The 26,039-nt window shown below is 45.4% G+C and overlaps 1 long non-coding RNA gene across 1 annotated transcript in view; it reads left to right on the top strand.

Moving 5' to 3' along the window:
- Positions 1-20,607: 20,607 nt before the first annotated feature.
- The window catches only part of LOC135978353 (uncharacterized), a 29,454-nt gene continuing 24,022 nt past the window's right edge, over positions 20,608-26,039 (top strand). The window contains exon 1 of the long non-coding RNA XR_010595764.1: positions 20,608-20,983. This is a non-coding gene — a long non-coding RNA (uncharacterized LOC135978353). The remainder of the gene's footprint in view (positions 20,984-26,039) is intronic.

Below are 26,039 nucleotides of genomic sequence, written 5' to 3'. Positions count from 1 at the left end.
TACGAGGAGGAGCCGCTGGAGCCCGTCCGCTCCCGTCATTGGGAGGAGCAGTCAGACCTGCCCCACGCCAACTACGAAGGCGAGGAGCCCCCAGAGCCCCTCCACCCCTGCTGTTACCCGGAGGAGCCGCCGGAGCCTCAGTGGCCGGATTTCCCCGAGGAGCTGCCAGACCTGCCCCCAAGTCCCGAACCAGAGGAACCGATGTTGCTGGACTGGCCCGAGCCCGGCGTGTTTCGGGCAGGATACCCCACTGACCAGCAGAGGTGATAGCCGCTGCTAGGGCCCCGGGCTGGAACGCAGTGGAGTGGGTGGGCCTGCGTCCCCCCCTGAAGGAGGTGTAGGAGCCTGCGCTTACCCCAACTGGGATATTGTTTGCTCAGCCCCTGCACCAAAGGGCCTGAGCTGTGACTGTTTGTGCCCCGCCCTGATCCAGGGCCTGGGCCCTACCTGAACTTGCTGCTTGTTTGCTCAGCCCCTGCACCAGAGAGCCTGAGCTGTGACTGTTTGTGCCCCGCCCTGATCCGGGGCCTGGGCCTCCCAACTGGCTGTTATATTGTTACTCAGTCCCTGCACCAAAGGGCCTGAGCTTCCTAACTCTATACGGTTGCTCAGCCCCTGCACCAGAGGGCCTGAGCCCTGAACTAACTGGTTGTTTGTTCCACCAGTAGTGAGTCGGTGTGGCTCCCCTCCTGCCCAGGAGGGTCGAGCCCCGGCACGAAACTTCTACACTGCAGTTATATCACTTCAGATCAAGATAACCTTTGGAAGATAAATAGTTTTCATGACTAGGAATGAAAACTATATGCTCACTATTTTTTGTCAAAATAATTTGTATAATACTTTGAACAGTAAATCATTTTTACAGGTCTTGTTGTTAAACATTTCCTGAGAACTATGTCAGGAAAGCTATGTTGAAAGAATGGTCATATCCATTTTTATTTCACAACATGTTGGTAATATAGCTGATCGCTGTACAATGTTCTGTAAATAATTCTGTAGAAACTTGTTTGAGATAAAATTTAATAGAAATGCAGTTAAATACCAAACCACATATTACATTAGCAGTATTCCTTCTGTATATAGATGTTTCATTAAATTTCCAAAACACATTTCTGAGACTATTCATTACTAGAAGTTCACCTTGATCACCTTGATCGATTGGTCCTTCAGCCCTCGTCTCGATTGCACCAATCACAACACGTCTTCCATTCTTCTTGTATCATGGCCTTCCTTCTCCATGTGCGGCCATGTCTTTTCATGGTAACATCTTCCCATCTCTTTGGAGTTTGGCCGAGTGCAGCTGCTAGTCCATCGATTGTCAGTGAGCCTCACTATATGCCCGCCTATCGCATTTTACTATGCCTGCTCTCAACAACGACGTTCAGCACTCCACTCTGCTGTCTGATCTCTTCATTGGGGACTCGGTCGTGGATTGAAATTCCCAGAATTCTTCTTTCCATCACACTCTCCATGACAACAGTTGCTGCTCCTCTGTCAGCACCCATGTTTCACTACCATACAACATTGCAGTACAGTAATTCCTCGCTTAACGTTGTAGTTATGTTCCTGAAAAATATGACTTTACGCGAAACATTGGAAAGCAAAACCAATTTCCCCATAAGAATTAATATAAATGGGTGGGGTTAGGTTCCAGGGAATTTTTTTTCACCAGAGGAAAAACTATACACACACACACCATATTTTAAACAAACACTTTAATACTGTACACAGCGATGACGATTGTGAAGCTTGGTTGAGGGGGTGGAAGCGAGTGAGATATTTCCCCAGGGAATGCCTTACTGCTAAATGATGAACTAGCTTTTGGCTGAGCCTTCAAGGGTTAAAATGTTGTTAATGTAGCCTCACACTCTACAAGGCAGCACCAATGGGGGGAGACAGCATGGCAAACAGAGACACACACCCTGTGTGTGGGAGAGGGAGAGAGATATGCACATTGCCCCTTTAAGTATGCTGACCCCACTCGTAAGTACATTGTCTTTTTAAGTCTATCGGGAGTTGAGACAGCAGCTGCTGCCCCAAGCTCTCTCTGTCTCTCTCCATCAGTGTCCCCACCCTGCTGTATATGGAGAAGGGGTAAGTGGGGTGCAGGAGCAGGGGAGAGGGGGAAACCCTGACATTAGCCCCCCCCCCCTTGCACAGCAAGCAGGAGGCTCCCAAGAGCAGCTCCAAGGCAGAGGGCAGGAGCAGCACATGGCAGTGGGCGGAGGGACATCTGAACTGCCCGCAATTGATAGCCGGCTGGGCAGCTGCTGCACAGGGAACCTAGGGGAGTGGGGAGCTGAAAGGGGGGGCTGCTGGTCCACCCAGATTCTAAGCCCTCAGCAGCTAGCTGCAACAGGCTGCTCTTCCTGCAAGCAGTGGACAAAGCAGGCGGCTGCCAAACGACGTTATAAGGTGTCCTAAGTTTCATCCCCACTCTGGACTTTAGAGTACAGAGATGGGGGCCTGCATGTGAACCTCTAAACTGAATTACCAGCTTAGATCTGGTTTTGCTGCCACCACTCCCAAGTGCTAACTCCCTTCCTGGGTACCTGTAGTGAGTCGGTGTGGCTCCCCTCCTGCCCAGAAGAGGGAGCCCACGTGCAGGCACCAGAGTGGGTGGGACCACCACCGCCTGTCCCCGCCCCCCGGAAGTCAAGGGGCGGGACAGGAAGTATAAAGGCCGGCCGCCAGAGCTCAGTCGGTGGCCAACCACCGCAGGGAGCAGACGTGTGGCTGGGAGCTCCCGGTCAGGAGACCGCCGAAGACCGTGGCCTGGACCCTAGCTGGCCCGAGCTACCCCGGGCACGCTACGAGGAGGAGCCATCGGAGCCCGTCCGCTCCCGTCACTGGGAGAATCCCTGGGAACCCGACCCCACCAACCCTGAGGGTGAGACTGTACCCGAACCCCTCCGCCCCTGCTGCTACCCAGAGGAGCCGCCTGAGGACCGTTGGCCTGACTTCCCGGCAGAGCTACCGGACCTGCCACCGAGCCCTGGCAGAGAGGAGCCCATGCAGATGGACTGGCCCGAGCCCGGCGCGACGAACGAGGTAGGCTTTGAGGGGGATCGTGGAAGTAACCCGGGGGTAGCCGACCCCGGTCCGGCTGCAACCGAGTGTGAGCCTATGTCAGTGTGTTGCGGTCTGGATACCCCACTGACCAGCAGCGGCAGTAACCGCTGCTAGGGCCCCAGGCTGGAACGCAGTGGAGTGGGTGGGCCTGCGTTCCCCCCTGCCACCCCTGCTCACGGGTGGCAGGTTTCCCCCTCACCCAACGCTCGGCTACAGAAAGCCTAGGCGTGCCTTACCTGGGCTTCTGAACTATTTGCTCGCTCAGCCCCCTACAAACAAGGGCCTGAGCTTAACTGTGTTTGCCCCGCCCTGATCCAGGGCCTGGGCTTCTGAACTGCCTGCTCGCTCAGCCCCTGCCAACAAGGGCCAGAGCTTAACTGTGTTTTCTCCGCCCTGATCCCGGGCCTGGGCTCTGAACTGTTGGCTCGCGCGGCCCCTGCAGTCAAGGGCCTGAGCTTTAACTGTGGTCGCGCCGGTCCTGCACCAAAGAGCCGGAGCTTCGAGACTAACTGACTGCTTGTTCCCACAGTAGCGAGTCGGTGTGGCTCCCCTCCTGCCCGGAAGGGTCGAGCCCCGGCTAGGACCTATTACAGTACCCTTGAGAGACTTCTTCACCAATTCCCTGGTGAACACCGATCCAAACCCTTGGATCTTAAAACAAGGAAAAATCAAGCAGGTTCTTAAAAAGAAGGCTTTTACTTAAAGAAAAGAAAGGTAAAAGAAAACCCTCTGGGAGAGATTAGCATACCAGCTACTCTCACAGACAACAGCTTCAAATCACAGAGGATGTTCCCCTGGGCAAAAACTTAGTTACACAAAAAATACCCAATTTGATTATTCCCTAATGCCCAAGACAAGTTACAAAGAAAATAAACATAAACCTATTTATTTCCTTCACTAATACTCACTACTTGATAAGAGGCTGAATTCTGGAGCTTGCCCACTCCGGTCAAAACTTATACTGAAACTAAAGAAACGAAACTTCCCTCCTTCCTTTTGAAACATCTTATCCCCCCATTGGTTCCTCTGGTCAGGTGTTAGCTAGACTAGGTGAACTTCTTAACCCTTTATAGGTAAAAGAGGCATTAACCCTTAACTATCTGTTATGACATAAGGCAGCATTGTGTAAGGGGACCGTTGCCCCTTACTAACATTCAGTGGGGGTGTTTTGGTTGGCTAGCTCCCAGCACTAAAAGGGGAGGGGTCGATGGGAAATCAGGACCCTGAGAATGACAGTCCCCAGGAACAATGGTGAGAGGCCAATGCTCAGGTCAGCCTGATTGACAGGGCGGGCAGGCTAATCAGCATGACAGGAGGCCAGGGTGGGTCCCGTCCTCCGTGTGAGTTGGAATTGCCTGGGTCAGACTGAGTGGGGCCGAGCTAAGGAGAAAGCAGGGGCCCAAGCTGAGCTGGAGAGCAGAACTGTGCCAGACCCAGAGGGGCCAGAGGCGCAGCCAGAGACGCAGCCCAGGGAGAGCAGATCCTGTGCTGGGAGCAGAGCTGCAGCCACAGAGCCAGGTGTGGTGAGCAACTGGGACCAGCCAAAGGGGGACCTCGGGCAAAGGGCCCAGCACAGAAAGACACCCCTAGCCAAGGGCCCTTGCACGCCAGACCGGGCGGGGGACCTTAACCTGACGGGGGGCTGACGCTGGAAAGAAGGGTCCCACCACTCAAAGCCCGGAGGTGTGTGGCCACCACCATTGCAAGTGTCCAACCCGCAGCATACCTGCAGCACAGCCAGGGCCTGAGAAGGAAATCTGGGACCTACAAGGAACAGACTGCGAAGTGCCCTGATGTCCAGAGACGCTGTTTGTGATGTTCCCTGCCACAGAGCAGGGTGATGTGTTTTCCTTTAACCTTTCCCATTTTTCCTTGTTCTTTTCTTTAGATTAATTGTTAATTAAACAACTTGTATTTGCTTTAAATTGTATGGAATAATCAGTGGGTCAGGGAGGTGCCCAGTGCAGAGAGGGTACCCCAGAGTGGGGACACCCTAACCCCTGTCCTAGGTGACCACAGCAGGGTTGGGGGTTGAGCCCCCCAGGAATCCTGGGCACAGCAATCCTGGGCCCAGCCTTGTTAGGGTTACGAGGACTCTGCCAGACAGGAGAGTGGAAGGGGAGCCCTCAAGGGCAGGGAGGCCTCTGGGTAAAGGGAGTGGGAGCGAGGACTCAGATCCTTTCGCTAGCCCACTTCACCGGGGTAGTTCAGAAGCCAGGAAAGTTCCCCACAATAGCGGGACCATTCCCCCACTAACAATTGCACAACTTTAAACGAGCGTGTTCTGTAATTAATCAGCAACATAACAATGAAACACCGTTAACAGGGATGACTTTAAGTGAGGAGTTACTGTACTGTTTAGCTGAAGAGGCTGGCACGTGTTGGCGTATACATAAAGGGAATATAGTGAAAATATGGTCCATGTGCTGAAATTCCTCCGAAAACCTGCCTGTTCTCTGGGCTGTTGCTCGTCCAGACTCTGTGAGAGTCGGTTTGTTATTATTTTGGTGAACCGCTTGTAGACATGTGAGAGCAGGCATATTGGACAAAAGTTCTTTAGATCTTCACGATCACTTCTTGCACAGCAGAATGGTGTTGGACTCCTTCCAGTTACTTGGAAAGGCAGAAGATACCATCTAACGGCTAAACCTCTGAGCAAGGGTTTCCCAGAGGTCTTGGCCTCCAGCTCTTATCATTTCAACTTCTCAGTCCATCTTTACCTGAGGCTATTAATAGACTGTACTGTAAATATAACAAAGTTTAATGGACAAAGGATGACATACAAGTGGATGATTAAGTCCACAGTAGAATGTCTACAAGCCTAGCTGCATTTCAGTAAAAATGGGAATTCCACGTTGTTCATCATAATGCACTTGAGTTTGGGATAAATCATTCCAAATAAACTCTACATTAAAAAAATGTATTCATCACTTCAAAAGGCCTCAGTGGGCTCAATGTAGCAGCCCACCGCAGTGCAGTGGAACATATAAAGGGTCACATCAGCCGAATCAATTAAAATCAATAATTGTCCAACTGAGTAGAAATGACTTTTCCCAAAGCACTGCTGATCATGTTTCCCTATCCAGGCCATGTATTAGAAAAATCAGATCGGCTATGACACTAATATTAACACTGTAAGACTGTAACTTGCATAATATATATAGATGATTTCATTTTTTCTTTGTATCTTCTACTTTTTACAGTCTCTCTTCTTCAGTTGTTACTGATCTGAGTTGGAAGAAAAAATTAAGCATAATTCAGGTTGAGCTTTAGACTCAAATAAGGATTCAACGTCTTTTATGTATGGAAAACACAGCATTATCCTGCCTGCTCAAACTTACAGTACTTTCCTTTTGAGCACAGAATGAATTTTCTGAGAATTACAAGAAAATAAATTAATTAGTTAAATTAACTGAAAACTGGGACCCTTAAGAAATTTAGCATTTGTATCACTCTCTTCTATGTCCCAAATGATCTTAACACAAACTCTTCAAATGTTTTATATAGTTAAAATTAATTGAAAACTTGTGTGTAGGCTATATTGCAAGAAATTAGGTTGCAATTAAGCTATTTTAAGGATTTTTTTAATCTAATTGTTATATAGACTACACACAGGGTCAGTTCAACCGGTCAGGTAACTTTTAATTGGGACCATTGTGACATCAGATGCAATTTCACCAATCCCACCCCCCTTTCTCTCAAGTTATTTTTCATGCAATAGTTCTATGGGGTGTAATGACTCTGGATGAAGGAGACTGGACATGAGTGGAGTGCTCATTGTTAGATTAGTTGGCCCAATTTCACAGCTCTTTGAAGGTTCCATGCTGGCACACGAGCTTGGGTATCAATGCCTGAAAGGCTCCCGATGACACTGCTGCCTTAGCTCTATTGTGCACCCAGGCAGCCCCTGCAGGGAAACTGAGGCGCATAGGAGGAGTTTTTAAATTTCACAGATATTGAGACTTGCAGACTGTGCTTTACCCACCCCCTTTTCACATAGCATGAATCTCAATAATACCGCTCTCTAAAGCAACAGGTCAATTGCAAATTAAGAGACAGATTCACCGCTATACTTTATCGGCTTTGTGTTGTTCTAGTGATGCCAATTAGCATTAAGTTTAAATGGCCAATGCGTCCTGGCTGCTTTAGGCTGTTCTGGTATGCCAGCAAATCTGACCTTGAAAGTTAAAATTAAAATAAAATGATTAAAGATTGACACTGCATATCGTCTAATAATTAGAAATATCGTAGTACCATTTTCTTTTGATTCCTTGTTTGGTGATCATGTGTGAAATTTTTGGTAATTAAAAATTAACGAAACTCATACAAAATGTACATTAAGATGAAGTTATGGTTGTGAGTATATATCAGTAATGTAAGGGTAAAAAAGATTATAGGGGTTTTATAATTTTTCCCAACCCATCTTGACTTTGTAGTGACGACAGGAGGGAGACGAGTATTGTCCTACGGTTATTGCATGGTGTCACTACAGGGAAGAGTTAAGGTTGTGTTAACTGTGTATTTTCATTTCTTAATCTATTTGTACTACTTTTTAAATGTAACTTTAACATTGAATTTCCTGCATTTGTGGTGCTTAGTTTTGGGAAAATTTAAAGCATTCCTGTAATGTGATTTAGTGCTATGGACTCTCTACCTTAACTCCCTCTAAACTTAATTTTTTTGTATGATAAAATTTTCAAAGGCTCCCAAATTGCTTAGGAGCTTAAGTCTCTGGAAACAAATGGGACATGATCTCCTGAGTTGTTTAGGTGATTTTGAACATTTTACCCTCAGTTCTTAATTTCTAATCTATCTCTAATCAGGTGTGTGGTACATAAAACAAGAAGAATTCCTAGAGTAAATTCCTGGTAAGGTGGTTGTATAAATTAAGGCAACTTTCTGAGCCAGGGCTGATAAATCATCAGTGAAAGCACACTTGTCCTGAGCACTCCATTTTGATTTATGAAAGTCTCCATACAAATGCTGTCATTGGCACTCCAGTATTGTTCTGTGTACAGTAATCTGAGTATTACAACAGTGATATTAAACAATTGTATATTCTGTTGCAGAGAATGCATTGGCTGGATTTTTCCTTTTTGTGCAAGGCTCGCAGTACAATTCATGCTAATTAGTCTAGTTTGCTGTCTTTCTATGTTTGTCTCCTGAAGTGTCTGGAAATGGAAAAAAAATCAATGTGACTTGATAGTAATACGCTAAAAACATGTTTTAAAGGTGCTGGTATCACTATGCTGTATGCCAGTGTAGCTGATGGAAGGGTCTAGTTGATAAGTGCGGTTCAGCTCATCCTTCAGGTCTTGAAATAGTCTTCTCATTTTTACCTAGTAATGAAAGAAAAAGCACAAAACTGAGATTTGTTTGGCTGCTGCTCCTTTGTAGGATTATTACCAAGGATGAATGTTTTGAGTTAGATTCTAGTACTTTGGATTTTTAAAGTTCACTAGGATTTCATTGAAATCATTGAAAGCAGTGGGGGTTATCTTGAGACTGAACTTGAAAGACAGAGAATTAATCTGGCTCTTGCACCCCAGAGGAACACAGGTGACTGAGTCCCAGGACACCTTTCTGACCTGTAAAACGAAGATATCCCTTTGGGAATAGAAAGAACAGAGAGACTCTCCATCTTGATCCTGCACCTTGAGGAGACAATTAAACCAAGTGATCGGATCTCTGTGATGGGTCCTGGCCAGGCCAGGCCAGGCAGTAAAAAGCTGGAAAGGAGACTCGGGGTAAGAGAAACTATCTTGCTAGATCAAGTTTTTGACTTTTAAATGTGTGTTTTCACTTTTATTTGCTTGTAACCATTTCTATCTTTATCTCTTTTACTTGATATACTTAATCCATACTCTTCTGTTAATAAACTTTTCACTTTTACTATAAACCAATTCAGCGCTGTGTTTGAAGGGAAGGGAGTATTTACCTCAGTTAAATTAATAAGCTGTGACGTACTGACTCTTTAACAGAGCAGCAAACAATCTCTTCTGTGAATGAAGACTGAAGAATGTAGGGACTGTGCATTGCAGAGAAACATCTTTGAGGAACTTGGGGGGCTGGAGTTCACTGATGGTTATCTGCTAGGCAAAGTCTGGGCTGGGCGAACCTTGAGGAGTTTGCTACTGAGGAAGACAGGCTGGTGTGGCAGGGAGCTGACACACACTCTAATTGCCAGCTAAACTCATTCTTGCTCAGGCAGAGAGGTAACACAGTGACTCACAGTTCTGCGTATCCCCAGCAGTGTGTTACAGAGGGTAAGAGCTTAACCCAGGATTGCAAGTTAAACAAGGTGCTGAGTGTGGTGAGACAGGAGGTTAGTGGGTCAGATGCAGACTTCATCTGTAAAAGTTCTGATTTCCTCTTCTCCACCCATCCCCTTTATAAGCCCCTTGATAACACAGAACATCTTCATTTCCCCCCCTCTTTCCACTGGAAAGTTTGTGTGTCAACAGGGGCCTACTATGCAGAGAGGAGCAGGCCACAAATAAACACAAGGTCCTGAGCCTTGTTTGTAGAACAGTGGTTCTGGACAATACAACAATTATAAATCTATACAAAAATCTGGAATGCACAATACTGGTAACTGATTTTGTTTCCCTCTGGAGGATTTCTAAGTGTACCAACACAATCACTGATGTGCCAGCAAACTTTAAAATGTAGAGGGTGTGATGCCTCCCTGTCACATCCCCCTATAGATACATATTTGGGATTAGGTTGTTGGACACTCTCATGTTCCTCCATTAGTGCCATTCCTGGCTAGAACAGTTATTTTCAGATGTAGACCCAAATTAGGACTTCCTCAGGATTCAAGGAGAACTGGATTTGATGTTTCTATTTGGGCCTGGAGCATCCCTCGTGTAAAAGAAGAGACAGGACTCAGCTGTAATGAAGCTATGGGGAGTTCTTTACTACCTCAATGAAGATTATTGTTTACATCAGACAGAAAGCTGTATTTCTCCCCAACCCTGCTAGCCTAATACAGCTTACGCTGTCTGTCACAGTTCCCAGGCAAACTGCATCCCTGACCTCTGGTCTTGTCGAGTGCATCCCCTTCGTGTTTTTAGGCCTCCAGCTGTCACCTGGCTTTGAGTGGAGTCATGCAATTCTCCCACTCCGAGACTGGGCCTTGGCTGCAGTCCCCAGGCATTAACCAGACCTCAGCAGGCCTGACTTAGGCTCAGACTCTGAAGTTTTATTCTCTCCACGAGCAATGACAGCAGTGACTGGGAGTGAACAGCCTCCTTGGAGCAAAGTATTATTTATTTTGAACAAAAACATTTAAGAGAAAATGGATCTTAAAACAACAAATATACTGAAAGCATTTCTGGCTTTTCCCTAAGTCTTACCATTCCCTGGATCTGGGAAGGAAACCTTCTTTAGGCTCCCTCAACAGCATCTTTCTCTCTCTACCTGTCTTCCTAAACAGCTGCTGACACTCCTTTCTTCCCTTGAGAAGTACTTTTAAACTCTTTAGTGTTTATTTCATTTCAAGGCTCCTAGCGTTGGCAAAAAAAAGGCTTGCAACTTGATGGAGACAGCATCCTTGGAGATGATAGTTTGTCGCAGAGTTTAAAATGTGTGCTGGTGGTGTGTTCTTATTTAGATATATTGTGTTGCTTTCTTGTTTGCTTTTCCCACTACCCCCTATTAAGTTAGATCCATACAGGTAATTCTAATAACCCAACATAGTTATACAATAATTTTACCTGATTGACTAGGTCATTTACAATATTCAAACCATTATTCCATATCAATATTCATAAATTAATATATATCAGTTCCTTGTCTGTCACACTGCCTTGTTTCATCAGATAGTGCCTCTGCAAGTGCTGGCAAATAGACCAAGCAGCTATGACAGGGACTGCTGGGTTGACTACAGAGCAAATCTTTCTCCTAAACCTATAAGAAGTTACAAAGACCAACAACGTGATCAACTTACAGTTTCATAAAGTTTTCAGTAGCTTTAGGAGTGAAAGGTCAACTAGAGCTTTTATTGTTAATGAGAGAGCAGGAGAGGGGTGTGTGAGAGAGCGAGCATGCTGTTATCAAGATCGGAGCATATTCTTGTTACCAATATGCCACCATATTAATATACCATCTACTATACTGAACAGCATTTCTCTGATCAAACTTCCAATGAAGGCTGTAACATGACAGTGTAACAAGTCCATACTAAATACTGTGACAAACCCAGAATATCTACTGAAATCTTATTTACTGTAACTTTAATAAAGTGCTAAATAAACACACAAGCCCAGATTGCTACAAGCCGGCAGGATGTAGACATACGGATAAATGAGCTTTGATGGTAACTTCAATGCATGCTAATTTCTGGCTTTAAAGAATGTGCAATAAACACAGCTGCCAGAAATGTGATCTGAAATTAGACACTAATTAAATTAAATTCCCACTGGAATGAGAGTAGCTGTGCACCTTGTAGTCTATTTTTTGTAACCAGAGTAACTCAAATGATAATGACTTTTTCTTCCATGGCTAGGCAGGGGGCCAGCAGCCATTAGTGAAATCTATTTTGGTTTTTGTTTATTTCTTATAATTAATTTTTTTTGCGTTGAGATGATCTAATTGTTCACAAAGCTACTGATGGAGCCAAGTTTTCCTTTCACTTTTACTCTCACCCTCTCTTTCTCTTCGTTTATTTAATACATTCATGTTTTATATCTTAATCAAGGTTACAAACTCTTCAGGGTAGGGACTCTCCCTCTGTGTCAGTGGTGTCAAACGCTTGGTGGGCAGGCTACACGGGACCCAGATAATGTTTGGAATTTAAGATTTAAATAAAACAAAACAGAAGTTACTAGGCCTTATGGTCAGAGAGAGAACCTTCTTTCTAAATGTAACCAAGGGTAAACAAAGTAGTGTTGTCTTCCTGAGTCTGCAGCCAGCTTGAAACAATGAGGCTGGGGGGTATGAACATCGTCAGATTTCACCCCCCCCCAAGTAATCTCGATGAAGTGTTAATGCTAAGGTCCAACAAGGACACTTTAATGTAAGCATGAACTATTTCATTGCTGGTCATTTAGTGGATGAAATAGGACTGGAGCTGGGGACAGGAGCTGGGAGTTGCTGCATGGAAGGAAATATAGAAAACTAAGGCCAATAAAAAGTTAAGTATACCCATCTACATCGCTTAGGGGTGTGATAAAACCACACCCCTGGGTGACGTAGTTAAACTGATCTAATCTCCCCCCCGCTCCCCCGGTGTAGACAGCACTAGGTCAGCGGGAGAATTCTGCTGTCAACCTAGCTCCTGACTTGTGGGGAGATGGATTAACTAGAGCAATGGGAGGACCCCTCCCATCTCTGCCGTGAGTGGCTATACTGAAGCACTACAGCAGCACAATGGCTGCACTGATGCAGCTGTGCCATTCTCAAGTGTAGCCATTCTAAGCTGATGGGAGAGCTCTCTTCCGTCAACTTAATTAATCCTCCCCCAATGAGCGGCAGTAGCTGTGTCCGCAAGAGAAGCTCTCCCGCTGACATAGCGCTGCCCACATTGGTGCTTAGGTCGGTGTAACTTATATCGCTCACGGGGTGGCTTATTCATATCCCCGAGCGACATAAGTTATCCCGACATAAGTAGTGTAGACATAGCCTCAGCTAAGGTGCAGAGAGAAACAAGAAAGGAACGTGGGGAAGAAAGAAGGGGGAAAAAGCAGAAATAGCTTTGGGCCTAAAGGGGAGCATCTTTTCCCATTGATTAATGCTGAATGCAACTCTAAGGTACAGGAGAAATAATGTCCCTTTATTGTCGCTTTTAAATACAAATATTAATATTTGTTAAATTCTTATTCCATGTGTGGTGCCATAAAAGCCACGGGAAGACACGGTCCCTACTTATGGAGATCAGCATCTAAATGGATAAGCAGAACAATACAAATTCCCTTGGATCACCAGTGGAATTCTATCAGAGTGGTTTAACTAGAAAATAAAAAGTATTGTGCAGTGGTTCTCAAACTTTTGTACTGGTGACTCCTTTCCCATAGCAAGCGTCGGAGTGTGACACCCCCCCTTTATAAATTAAAAAGGCTTTTTAATATATTGAACACCATTGTAAATGCTGGAAGCAAAGCGGCGTTTGGGGTAGAGGCTGACAACTCACCCCCCCCATGTAATAGCCTCACAACTCCTTGAGGGGTCCCGACCCCCAGTTTGAGTACCCCTGGTATTGTGCGTGTAGCAGCACATACAAGTTGCGTGTGCTAACTCGGGGTGGGAATGGAGGAAGAATTGTATTTTACGGAGGGATTTGAATGAAGAGAGAATGGCAGCATTTTGTGTCAGGCATAAAAGGGCAGCCTGGGGTGTGGCCCAACAATAGAAGTAGTGCAGGAGGGATAGGCAGAGCGTGGCCAGATGAAATGAGATCATTATGAAGACATTAACATTTACAATCAACTTCTTCTAGACTAATTTAGGGCCTATATATCCAATAAGCCTTGGATTGGGCCTTTGACCTTTATGATCCCAATCTTTTCAGGGGCTTCAGGGTGAAGTTTGGTGACAGGCTTGAGGTGGTGGGTTTCTTTTGTGATTGTTGCCTCTGCTATGGAAAAGGTTGCTTAACTACTGATAATGGTGGAGCCAGAAGCAAATTATCGATATACACATTTGATACATTACTAGAATTGATTTCAAATATTGCAAAGTGTCAGTGTCAGAAATTAGTGCCATAAAAATCTAAATAAGTAAATGTTACTACCCATTGATGATCCCCATACAAGCAACATACTGTATGCACAAGCATAACATTTTTGCATCTGCCAAAATGCTATTAACTTACAATGATAAACTCAATTTGTAAAACTCATTCATTTCGAAAATGTTACTTATTTATCCTGAAACTACTTATTTATCTGACAAGAAGCTCCATTAGTTACATTATACTTATATCCGTTTCTACATCTAGTCACTAGATGGCACTGTCTGATAGGAGATAAATATTTCTTAACAGACCATTTTAAATTTCCGAAAACGTGACGTGTTCTGCCACAAAGAGTTAGCAAAAGAAAGACACTGAAGCCCAAGTTATATTCACTAGATACACTTCATTAAATTTAGTGAAAAGGCAATGAGAATTACATAATCTATTAAAATGATTGTGATAGGTAGGGGGAAACAGACTCCAATCTGTAAGAAAAGCTAGAGACATCTAGGAAGATCTGAGAGTAACAGCATCCCACCCTCTGGCTGTAATTAGCCAATGAAACATTGTTCTCATGATGTAACTGGTTATCCTTCTGAGAAGCTTTGGTGGGCAAAGTTTCTGTAGAACCAGACAAAACTGGAATTCTCCTTATTCACCTCAAATTAATTGAATTATGGCTTTCTAAATTCACTTGCTTTTTCTAATTTACCTCCACACTCTTCAAGTGTAGCTCCACCCCAAAAAGTGACTACATTAAAATGTAACTTTCTTCCGCAGCAATTCTACTTCCTGGATGTATTCAAAGTCTTATTTGCTTAACTTAATGACTAGTATGTCAAACATAAGTTACTGGGCTCAACAACAGATGCAACAAGGTGAAATTTAACAGCCTGTTACATACAGGTCAGGCTAGATGATCTGATGGTCCCTTCTGGCCTTAAACTCTATGAATATATGAGACAAGGTGGGTGAGTTAATATATTTTATTGGACCAACTTCTGTTGGTGAGAAAGACAAGCTTTCGAGCTACACAGAGCAATTCTTCAGGTCCGGGAAAGATACTGACGTTATGTCTACACTACAGCTTATGTCGGCATAACTTATATTGCTTAGGGGTGTGAATAAACCAACCTGAGCGACATATGTTACACCAACCTAAGCCCCGGTGTGGACCGCTCTATGGTGGTGGGAGAGCTTCTCCCACTGACATAGCTACTGCCTCTCGTTGCGGGTGGATTAATTAAGCTGACGGGAGAGCTCTCTCCCATTGGCAGAGAGCTTACAGCGGCGCAGCTGCATGATACTGTAAACTCTCTAGTGTAGTCATGCCCACCACTAAAACACAAGATGGAACAGATAGTGTATATTCTAAGGGATCATTCAAGGTGAAGTGGCCCATTAACCCCGCTGTAGTCATATGTTAATGGGCCACTTCACCTTGAATGGTCCCTTAGAATATGTGCTAACTACTTACAGCTAAATACAAGATGGAACAGATAGTTTAGCACGCCACACTTGGATTATGTCTACACTACCACTTATGTCGGCAAAATTTATGTCACTCCAGGGTATGAAAAAAACGTAAGTTTCGCCAGCATAAGTGGTAGTGTGCACAGCGCTATATCAACAGGAGAAGCTCTCGCCCATCGGCATAGAGCGGCTACACAAGTGATCTTACAGCAGCGCAGCTGCATCACAGCTGTGCCACTGTAAGCTCGCTAGTGTAGACATGGCCTTAGTGCCTTTCCCAGACCTGAAGAAGAACTCTGTGTAGTTCAAAAGCATGTCTTTCTCTCCAACAGAAGCTGGCCCAATAAAAGATATTGCCTCACCCGCCTTGTCTCCCTAATATCCTGGGACTGACATGGCTACAACACTGCATATCATCTATTAATACATAACATACAAAAAGATGTCAAAAGAACTTTAAGTTATAAAGTTAAGTACTTAATTTGGAAATGCCAGATTTATGGATATTAGAGAGACAAGGTGGGTGAGGCAATACCTTTTATTGGACCAATTTCTGTTGGTGAGCGAGAGATAAGCTTTTGAGCTTACACCAAGCTCTTCTTCAGGTCTGGGAAACGTAGTCGGATTAATAGAGGTCAGTGCAATCTAAGCTCTGCCCTCTTGTGTGACCATTGTGTGCACTGAATGAAGGAAGGGTCCTACGGAAAAAACAGTATGTGACCATGTAATTAAAGACTGTCATAAGGCATATGTACAAGGAGGCTGAACTAAGGTGGCATGGACAACTGTAAAACTGGCATTGCTTAACATTTTGTGTTTGACTTTGCAATCTAAGTCATGTCCTTCTAGTGTAGTTTTTGTGTGTAATTTTACGTATTTTTTTAATTGGAAAAAGTTTTAAAACAATTTCTATTCTGTGCAATGAAACAACCCTCACATAATGCACACTGAATCTTCAGTATTGCAGAACAAGTTTAGCTCCAGAGCTCACATTAGCAGGCAGCCAGAGAAGGCTGTTAGCCCAGAGACTGTGTACTGGGTCCAGAGGTGGGTGGGCAAGACTGATCTGTCTCTCTTTCTCCCCACTTCCAGGAGTGCGGGGTATCTACCCCATGTGGTGCCCCAATTGGAGGGATGGGCTGCTAGAGACATGTACAATGGCTAAGAGGGGTGACTGGAGGGAGCCCAGTATTGTTCTCTCTCTTCCTGCTGTTTTCTCAGCCCCCTAGGATGGAGTAGTTCCTGCCCCATGTGGTTAGATCACTGGGGCCATGATCCATTCCAGCGTGGTTGTTGGTGGAGTGGTCATGGGGAGCCCAGCCTATTTCTCTCCCCCTACCACCACCCTTGCAACAACTCCTCTAACAGCTCCCTACCGTTCCCAGTGCAGAGCCTCCCCCCCCCCCCCGCCCCTGAGATATTTTCTTTTTAAAACATCGCTGTACTTTTAAAAATCTTTAAATTGAAAACAGTAATTTTAATACCAGATGTGGTATAACTTCTGTTTATGTGACTCTAATTCCCCCCTTTAATTCCACACACAGCTATAAATGTCTGTTTATCTCTAACATGTATCTCAGAAATACTTGTTCTTTACAGAATTAAAGAAAACAGTATCCACTTCTGTGTATTCTATGGGCTGCATAATTGAACCATCTCTCTTTCCAGCATCTCAAAATATAAATTGACAATATTTTTGGATTTACACTGGCCTCTTGGCCGAGGAAAATTCAGCTCTTGTTTCAGACTTGCAGTCCAGAATCTAAAGAAACAAACCTTTTTCCAGATCTTTGTTTGTATAGCTTTCAGACAATTATATAAATATAACCAGTAAGCGACTGAACTGTGGCATCTGGTTACAGCAATTGCGCCTAAGATTAAACGACAGAAAATGTCAATTACGTGCTCAACGTACAAATCATGTCTTTCATGCCTTACTTTTTGAAAGATGTAGTTTGGACTGCACTGCGCTTGAGTGTCTATTGCAGAAATTTATAGCGATGGTTTCTTCTGGTTTATTCACCCATTTAAGCCCATAAATCACCAGTTTAGATCCATAAAACAAGTCGAAAAAAGTGTACTCCTAGGTGTCCTACTTACACTATCTGTAGGTTAAGGCCCAATCTTGGTTTAGAAACTAGTATTATTACTTCTGTAAATGTTGCTGTCATGCCTAGTGTTGCTGGGGGGCTAACTAAAGAGACCCTCTTGAAGCACAACTCGATTAACAGCCTCCAAAAGCCATTAAAGAACAGAGCCCCACACTCCTCTTCCCATTTCACTGTTTGCACTTGAAATGTCTAAAACCCCTCAAAGTCAACTGCTGTTTGTAATTTGACATGGCGACATACATCCAGTGCTATTTGCTATCTTTACGGTAAGTGTGAGTACTATGAAAAACTTGTTACCCAGACTGAATTATCTCAGGCACATGCAATCTTGAAATAACTGACCAGTAGTATGTCAGCAAGCACAAAGAAGAGAAACACCATCAGCAAAGCCAACAATACCATTGAACAACAGGGTAGCTTGACTCTTAAAGGCTAGAGGTACTGGGGCTAGCCAACCCTGATTACTCAAAAGGCACACCTGGGTTGGATCAGGTGGTTTCCTTTATCGATCAGCAGGAAATTGCAAAGAAAGAGAGAGGCTCCTGTAGCAAAGATCCTGAGGTCAGTGGAGTTTTGAAGCTAGAACCTAGTGAGTATGAGGTTCCAGTAGGAAATCCTGACTGGGTTTGGGCCAGGAAGCTGAACTCAGCCAGGCAGGGTCTGGGAGTCACCTATTAAAGCAGGGAAGGCCTGGGAGCACAGTGATCAGAGACTGCTAGGAGTGATCAGGCTCCAGCATAGAGTCCTGGGGTGTGGGGCTGAGGCTACAGGTGGGAAAGGCTGGGGAGTGATCTGACAAGAAGATAAAATGAATAGATTGCTTCAGCAATTTGAATTTTTTTTTTTTTTTTAGTATATTTTATCTGAATAAACCCAGACCTCAAGAAGGGATGTTGTGAGTGGACAAAAGGGTGTGGAATTTAAGAAGTCCTTTGGGGAAAGGTGAGGGAAATGAGGCAGACTGGCTGTAGGGTGACCCCAGGCAAGGAGAGGGTGATTGGGAGGCAGTGGGCCTGATCACCAATACTCTATGTAGCGCCCTTCATTGAAGGATCTCAAAGAGCCTTACAAACCTGCTTGTTGAATGTATTAATCCTCACAGGATTTCTTTGAGGCCTTATTTGACTGTTTGTGAAACAGAAGCATAAAGAGTTTATTTGACTTCCCTATGATGAAAGTAAATGAACTCAAGAGTCCTGATTCCTTATCTTTTCTAACTAGCGGACTACCCTGCTGTCCTTCAAATAATCCTAATCTCCTTCTCTTCTAGCACCCAAACTCAAAAAGCAAATAAGGAAGCGCTCTTGGGGAAACTAACAATTAAAAAACTCTGACAAACCACTCTTGTTTCCAGAGACTCTAGTTGCAGGGATATGGATACTCACATTGTGGGGTGCAATCCACACCAGTAAGTGGTTGTGTTACTGCCTGTAACCTTGGGTGCCATAAATGCTCTGCTGCTGTAGCTCACAGCCTGAATACCAGTAGACAAGCAAAGACTGAGTTAACCAGCTGTGGTTCACCAGTTCTGATTCTGGCAGCCTCCTTGTTACACTCCAGTATCCACCAGCTTTGGTTACACCCGGCAAGAGGACCACAACATGCCCCAGTCTCTCATTTTCACAAAACTGTGTGGTTTGCAGTTTCCAGCCCTTTCTTGGACCTTGCAGAGGAACAATCGTTTGTTTGGTCCTCTGAAGAGACAAAATGCCCAGCTTTATCATTTCAAGTGGCTTACCATTCAAACATAGCACTGGGTTGGTTCAGATAAAAAGTAAAGCAAGCTTATTAACAAAAGGAGACCAGATTTTAAGTGATACCATGTAGAAGGAATTAAGTTAGAAAGGGTTACAAACAAAAGTAAAAATACATTTTCTGATGCTAAAACTTTAATAAGAATGGTCTAGGTATCAGGTAAGATTTTTACCACAAACTTCTTACAGCAAGACAGCTGACTGCCCCATGGTGAAGATCTCTCCTCAAAGACTAAAGTGCTCAGTTTCTTTGTCATTTTAGGTGAAAAGATAACATGGGGCTCTTTGCCCTTTGTCTTTTATAGTCCAGTGAACCTTTGAAATGGATCCTTCTGAAGATTACCTTCCAAAGGAAAGTTCATTCAAGCTGTAAGGACAGAGGCTGGGGCTGAAGGAAATTCTGTGGGGGTGGCTTCTTCCTGCCTCCTGTTTGCTAAAATGCAAATTGAGCTGTTTCTGCCCTCTGATTCAAACGAATTACTGCTTGACATGTGATTGCTGATTGATTCTGATGAACACGGGACTGGAACAGTGCTTCTATAGCTTGATGCCAACTTTTCCCAACCTCGTGCTAAAAATGTCCCAAATCTGGTGAAAAATTCCCAGATAACGTTCTTTTACAGTGCTTCTATATCCTGGGAAATTTCTCAAAATCTGGGAATTTGTGAGTAAAATGTTTTGAATGAAAATTCCCTATTTCCCAAGTTGAAACATTTTACTCACAAATTCCTAGGTTTTGGGAAATTTCCCAGGATATAGAAGCACTGGACTGGAACTACTGACTTATCTTTTCTCTGGGAGAAACCTGTTTTACCACTCCCCAGATTTGTCTCACAAATAATAAATAATAATAATAATAATAAATTTATTATTATTTATTATTTGTGAGACAAATCTGGGGAGTGGGAAAACAGGTTTCTCCCAGAGAAAAGATAAGTCAGTAGTTCCAGTAGTTCCAAAATACCTTTTAGTACCATATTTCCTGTGTATGGTCCCGTTGGGTATTTACGATACATGCACCATGCAAAGTATTGATGAGTATGTTATCAGCTTTCCAATGATGACACACATCGAATGCAGTTGATGACATTAATCAACTGGCGTGCACAGAACGCAGCAGGCCAGCTGAAACTCACTACCCAATGTAGGGTGACCAGAAGTCCCAATTTTATAGGGACAGTCCTGATATTTGAGGCTTTGTCTTCTATGAGTGCCTATTACGCCCCCCCCCCCCCCCGTCCTGGTTTTTCACGCTTGCTCTCTGGTCACCCTAACCAGATGCCAGGGAGCCGCTTGCAGGGGGATGCTGTTAGGGTCACAACTCTCACGGGGGGGAAGGGTGGCTGAAGGGGTGAGAAGAGCCTGTCTGTAGTTGCCCTCTGGCCCAGGCAGGGTGGGAGTTAAGGCCCAGGGGCTACGCTGCTCTCTCTGGCTTGTGCCCTGTGCCACAGCTAGCGCGGGTGGGGCTGAGCCTCCGTCCTCACCAACCCCCTGCAGCCAATGGCCCTTTGCTGCAGCGCAGCCCTGTGGCCTTCGGCTCCCCATCCTCCTGGGCATGCGGACAGGGGCGCCTGGAGCTCAGGCGTAGGGCCCCGGGGCCTGGGAGTCCGCGCTGCTGGGCCCCTTCCCCGAGCGGAGCGCAGGGCAGGACCGGCGGGCGGGCTGCGCCATCACATCCCTACACGCCCCCGGCGGGCCGGGCCTGCCAGAGCCGAGAGGCCCCGCTGCGCCACACTCAAGATGGCGGCTCGCCCCGCATCTCTCCCTCCCCGTTCCCGGCAGTGACTTCCGGAGAGCGAGCGGGCGCCCGTCCCATGGTAACTGCGCCGCGCTGGGGACGCTACCGGGGCCGCTCAACGCTTCCTGCCGCACAGAGACAACCCCGGAGCGGGGCGGGGGTAAGAGAGAGAAAGGAGGGCCCCGCCCCCCCCGGGGGGCCCCGCACCGGGCAGATGCCAGGTGCACCCCGCCCCCGCCCGGCGGGGCTGAGAGCGAGACGCCCCCTGGCTGCATTGCCCGGCGGGGGGGGGGGGGTGTCACCCCCGCACTCCCACCCTGGGGGCTCCTCTCGGGCGGGATCGGGGTCTCGCGGGGCTGCCCTCGCCTCCTCGGCGTGGTGGGGCCAGGGCTGCCCGAGCCGGGTGCCCCGCTGCGGCGGGTCGGTGGCGGGCTGGTCCCTGGTCCTGAGCCCTGCCCGGCGTAGGCCTGGCCGAGCCGCCCGATCCCCCCGGCTCCTGTTTCGTGGGCACGGGGGGGCTTAGTCCGCCGGGCGTGACTCGCTGCCCGGCTGTGGGATGTGCCCCGCCCCGGTCCCTGCACCGCCCTGCGTGGGGGCAGCCGGGCTGAGGGGTGGCTGTGCCGTGACCGGGCACCCCGCCCCGTGACCGCGAGTTCGGCTCCGAGCTGGGCTTGAGCGCGTCCCCCTGCGCTGGTCCCGGGTCAGGAACCCGGACACGACCCCAGGTGTTTCTTGTAGCAACGGCGTGTAAGCAACGTGTGTGGATGTGTCTTGAAACCGGCATATGTGGTGTTTTGTTGGCTTCATGGCTCCTTCACTGTGTGTGTTGGAGTATCTGTTTCATGTGTAGGTGCAAGTGCCTCAAGACTTGGGGTAGCAATAGGGGTGGCCTTAGCCTTATCAGATCTCTTTTCCCTTTCTCCCCCATCTCAGAACCGGTAATAATACTAGGGTACTTGGGTTTGTCATGGATTTAGAAGTACTTCTGAGAGAGATTTTCTGTGGATAGTATCCCATTGATAAGATTTTCCACTCGTTTGCCTAGTCTCCTCGTCCTTTTGTAACCCTCTTCCCAAATAGGTTGAAATTCTAGCTTGGGAGACATTAGCAATGCCTCTGAATGATACTTTAATTGCGGCTGTCACTGCTGTAGGAAAAATAATATTTCTATCTTTGCAGTGATTCCAGCATCAAGTTAGTCACTGATGGGAGCGATGGAGACCTCTTGTGTATGTGTGAAGTACTGAATACTTAGTACTTGTCAGGTGATGGGGAGGGAGGAACTTACCTGACAACCACCTGGGCCTAAGATAGGACACAGGAAATATTACTATGTTTAAAGCAGTGCTAAATGAATAGAAGAAAGAACCAAGGCTGTCCCTAAAAAGCCATGCATAAGAAGTGACTTGATTTTTGCATTCCTTCCTAAATATGTGTGTAAATTAAGAATTTAGTCTTTAGCATTCATATAACGTGGATAGTACTGAAATCTGATGAGACTTGAACATGCTTTTGGATGCTGGTTATTTTTTGAAAAGTTACTCTCCTTTTCCCCCAAAACAAGTTGTGGATACAGACTAACAGGACTACCTCCTGATCCTTTCCCCCAGTTTATATTTCAGGAGACAATGTGGTTGTGAGGCTGCATGAATGAATTAGAAACTGTATAATTTGGCAGGCTGCTTCATTTAGGGACACATCATATCTCTTCTCTTGTATAATAGTTTCTCATGACACCTTCTCATGTGTAAAAGCAGGGCTTGAAAAACTTCAGGCACCTGCTAGTTAGGAGCAAACATGAAAGATGGAGTAGGGGCACTGTTAAAGGATGATGTCCTGATGGAAAGAACAACCTGTTCTCCCTTCCTTCCTCTGCTGAGAAGATGAAGGGAAAGGGTGCTAGGATTCCTATTGTTCCTGGACTCTTGGCGGGGACGGGATCTTATATTAGCCTTTAGGTATATGTCATTTTTCTCTAAAACACTGCACTGCTGTTCTAGATACAAGTTGTAAAACCGGTTAACATCTTTAGTTATGGCAAAAATACTGCTACAAGCACTAGACCAGCAAATGCTAACACTCTAAGCACCTGGGTGGTCAATGGGACTACAGTACTCTCACACATGCTTCACTTTAAATTAGGGCTGTCAATTAATCGCAGTTAACTCATGCGATTAACTCAAAACATTTAATTGCGATTGATCGCACTGTTAAACAATAGAATACCAATTGAAATGTATTAAATATTTAGGGATGTTTTTCTACATTTTTAAATATAATCTGTTTCAGTTACAACACAGAATACAAAGTGTACAGTGCTCACTTGTATTATTTTTTATTATCATTTTTACAGTGCAAATATTTGTAAACAAAAGAAATAGTATTTTTCAATTCACCTCATACAAGTACTGTAGTGCAATCTCTTTATCATGAAAGCGCAACTTACAAATGTAGGTTCTTTTTATTATGTAACTGCACTCAAAAACAAAACAGTGTAAAACTTTAGTCTATAAGTCCACTTAATCCTACTTCTTGTTCAGCCAATCACTAAGAGAAACAAGCTTGTTTATATTTATGGGAGATAATGCTGCCCACTTCTTAATTACAATGCACCTGAAAATGAGAACAGGCATTCGCATGGCACTGTTATAGCTGGTGTTGCAAGATATTGATGTGCCAGATGTGCTAAAAATTCATATACTTCTTCATGCTTTGGCCATCGTTCCAGAGAACATGCTTCCATGCTGATGACACTCGTTAAAAAAATGCATTAATTAAATTTGTGACTGAACTCCTTGGGGGAGATTTTTTTTTTTTTTTTTTTTAATGGAGCTATCCCATCTCCTAGAACTGGAAGGGACCTTGAAAGGTCATCGAGTCCAGCCCCCTGCCTTCACTAGCAGGACCAAGTACTGATTTTGCCCTAGATCCCCAAGTGGCCCCTTCAAGGATTGAACTCAGAACCCTGGGTTTAGCAGAACAATGCTCAAACCACCTCCCCCGCCCTTTTTTTCCCCTCTTTTTTTTATTACCCACCCCATCTTGTGTCTCTAATATCCTGGGACCAACACGGCTACAACACCACTGCATGGAATAATTATTGGCATATATGCCCAGTAGTGTGTGTTGGAAAGGCTGATTTCCAGGAGGTGGCCAACTACTTAACAACAATATGAAACGTAAACCAGCGAGCAGTTCTCTTTTCATGGGAACTGTATTGGATTAAAAATTCCCAGAAATTAGACAACGCCAAGAGCTCCCTTCTTCACCAGGCATAATTTCCTATGCTGGAATTGTACGTCTCCTGCTCTGTTTTACCCACGTTCTGCCATATATTTCATGTTATAGCAGTCTCGGGTGATGACCCAGCATGTCGTTCGTTTTAAGAACACTTTCACTGCAAATTTGACAAAATGCAAAGAAGATACCAATGTGCAATTTTTAAAGTTAGCTACAGCACTCGACCCAAGACTTAAGAATCTGAAGTGCCTTCCAAAATCTGAGAGGGATGAGGTGTGGAGCATGCTTTCGGAAGTCTTAAAAGAGCAACACTCTGATGTGGAAACTACAGAACCCAAGCCACCAATAAAAAGAAAATCAACCTTGTGCTGGTGGCATCTGACTCGATGCTGAAAACGAACATGCATTGGTCCGCACTGCTTTGGATTGTTATTGAGCAGAACCTGTCATCAGCATGGACACATCCTCTGGAATGGTGGTTGAAGCATCAAGGGACACATGAATCTTTAGCGTATCTGGCATGTAAATAGCTTGCGACTCCGGCTACAACAGTGCCATGCGAATGCCTGTTCTCACTTTCAGGTGACCTTCTAAACAAGAAGCAGGCAGCATTATGTTTTGAAAATGTAAACAAATGTGTTTGTCCGAGTGATTGGCTGAACAAGAAATAGGACTGATTGGACTTGTAGGCTCTAAAGTTTTACATTGTTTCAAAGGGAGTTAGTGCTATTTGTTGAATAGGTTGGAAGCAAAAGAAAAACACATAAGCGATTATAGCATCATGTTGTATTTTGCACAATATTTGTGAGAGTAAAGGAGAAGGGTGGGAGGCTGAGGTGCAGAGACTTGCTCCGTGATTTGAGCAACCAGCAAAGCATCCAATACAAAATGCAAACAGCCGGGACAGTATTATCAGGGATGCCTGTTGCTGTTATTTGGAGGCTCGGGCCTGAATTGTGCAGCTGTACATCCAGCTACTAACTCCTGGAGAGGAGGGGTGTTTGAAGTCTTTTGTTCAGTTCAGTGTAGTTTATGGGTGGTGGAAGCGCAACAGAGCCAGCAGCCCCTATTGCACCTATTGTCTTTGCCTGCATGTGTTTGTAAAGCCCTATCAATTAATGCCAACATAACTTTCTGTGTAAAATGAACTGTCGTCAACTCCATATGAAGGTTTTTATTAATCTATTCTATAATAAGCAGAAGCGAACATTCAACTGAAACAAAGCTGAAAAACAGCTTTTAATTATGACATATATTAAACAGCAATCTATTATCTAACTACAAAGAACCCTTTCATTATATCACCAGTGAAACAAAACAGTCAAGTGCAACAGTGCAATGCGGGCACAACACAAAGGGGCAAGGGTTAAATTTACAGGTGAGTATATGTCTTTGCTCAACCTCTTCAGGTTTGTGGGCCTTCTGGTGTGGCATGCTGATGTTTGAAGTTACAAGGGGCAATAGAGGGCTCAAATGAGCTGGGATCCCAATTGCCATTGTTCTCAGCGCCCTCAGCTTGGGTCTGAGGGTATGTCTACACTACGAAATTAGGTCGAATTTATAGAAGCCGGTTTTTATACAGTCGATTGTGTGTGTCCCCACATAAAATGCGCTAAGGGCATTAAGTCGGCGGACCGTGTCCACAGTACCGAGGCTAGCATCGGCTTCCGGAGCATTGCACTGTGGGTAGCTATCCCGCAGTCTCCGCCGCCCATTGGAATTCTGGGTTGAGATCCCAATGCCTGATGGGGCAAAAACAGTGTCGCGGGGGATTCTGGGTACATGTCGTCAGGCCTCCCCCCCGCCCCGTGAGAGCAACGGCAGACAGTCATTTCGTGCCTTTTTTCCTGGGTTACCTGTGCAGACGACATACCACGGCAAGCATGGAGCCCGCTCAGCTCACCGTCACCATATGTCATCTGGGTACCTGCAGACGTGGTACTGCATAGCTACATAGCAGCAGCTAATTGCCTTTT

The sequence above is a fragment of the Chrysemys picta genome, unplaced genomic scaffold (assembly GCF_011386835.1).
Source record: "Chrysemys picta bellii isolate R12L10 unplaced genomic scaffold, ASM1138683v2 scaf220, whole genome shotgun sequence".
Taxonomy (NCBI): domain Eukaryota; kingdom Metazoa; phylum Chordata; order Testudines; family Emydidae; genus Chrysemys; species Chrysemys picta.
Note: the sequence above shows the minus strand (reverse complement) of the source record. Positions and strands in the feature narration are given on the sequence as shown.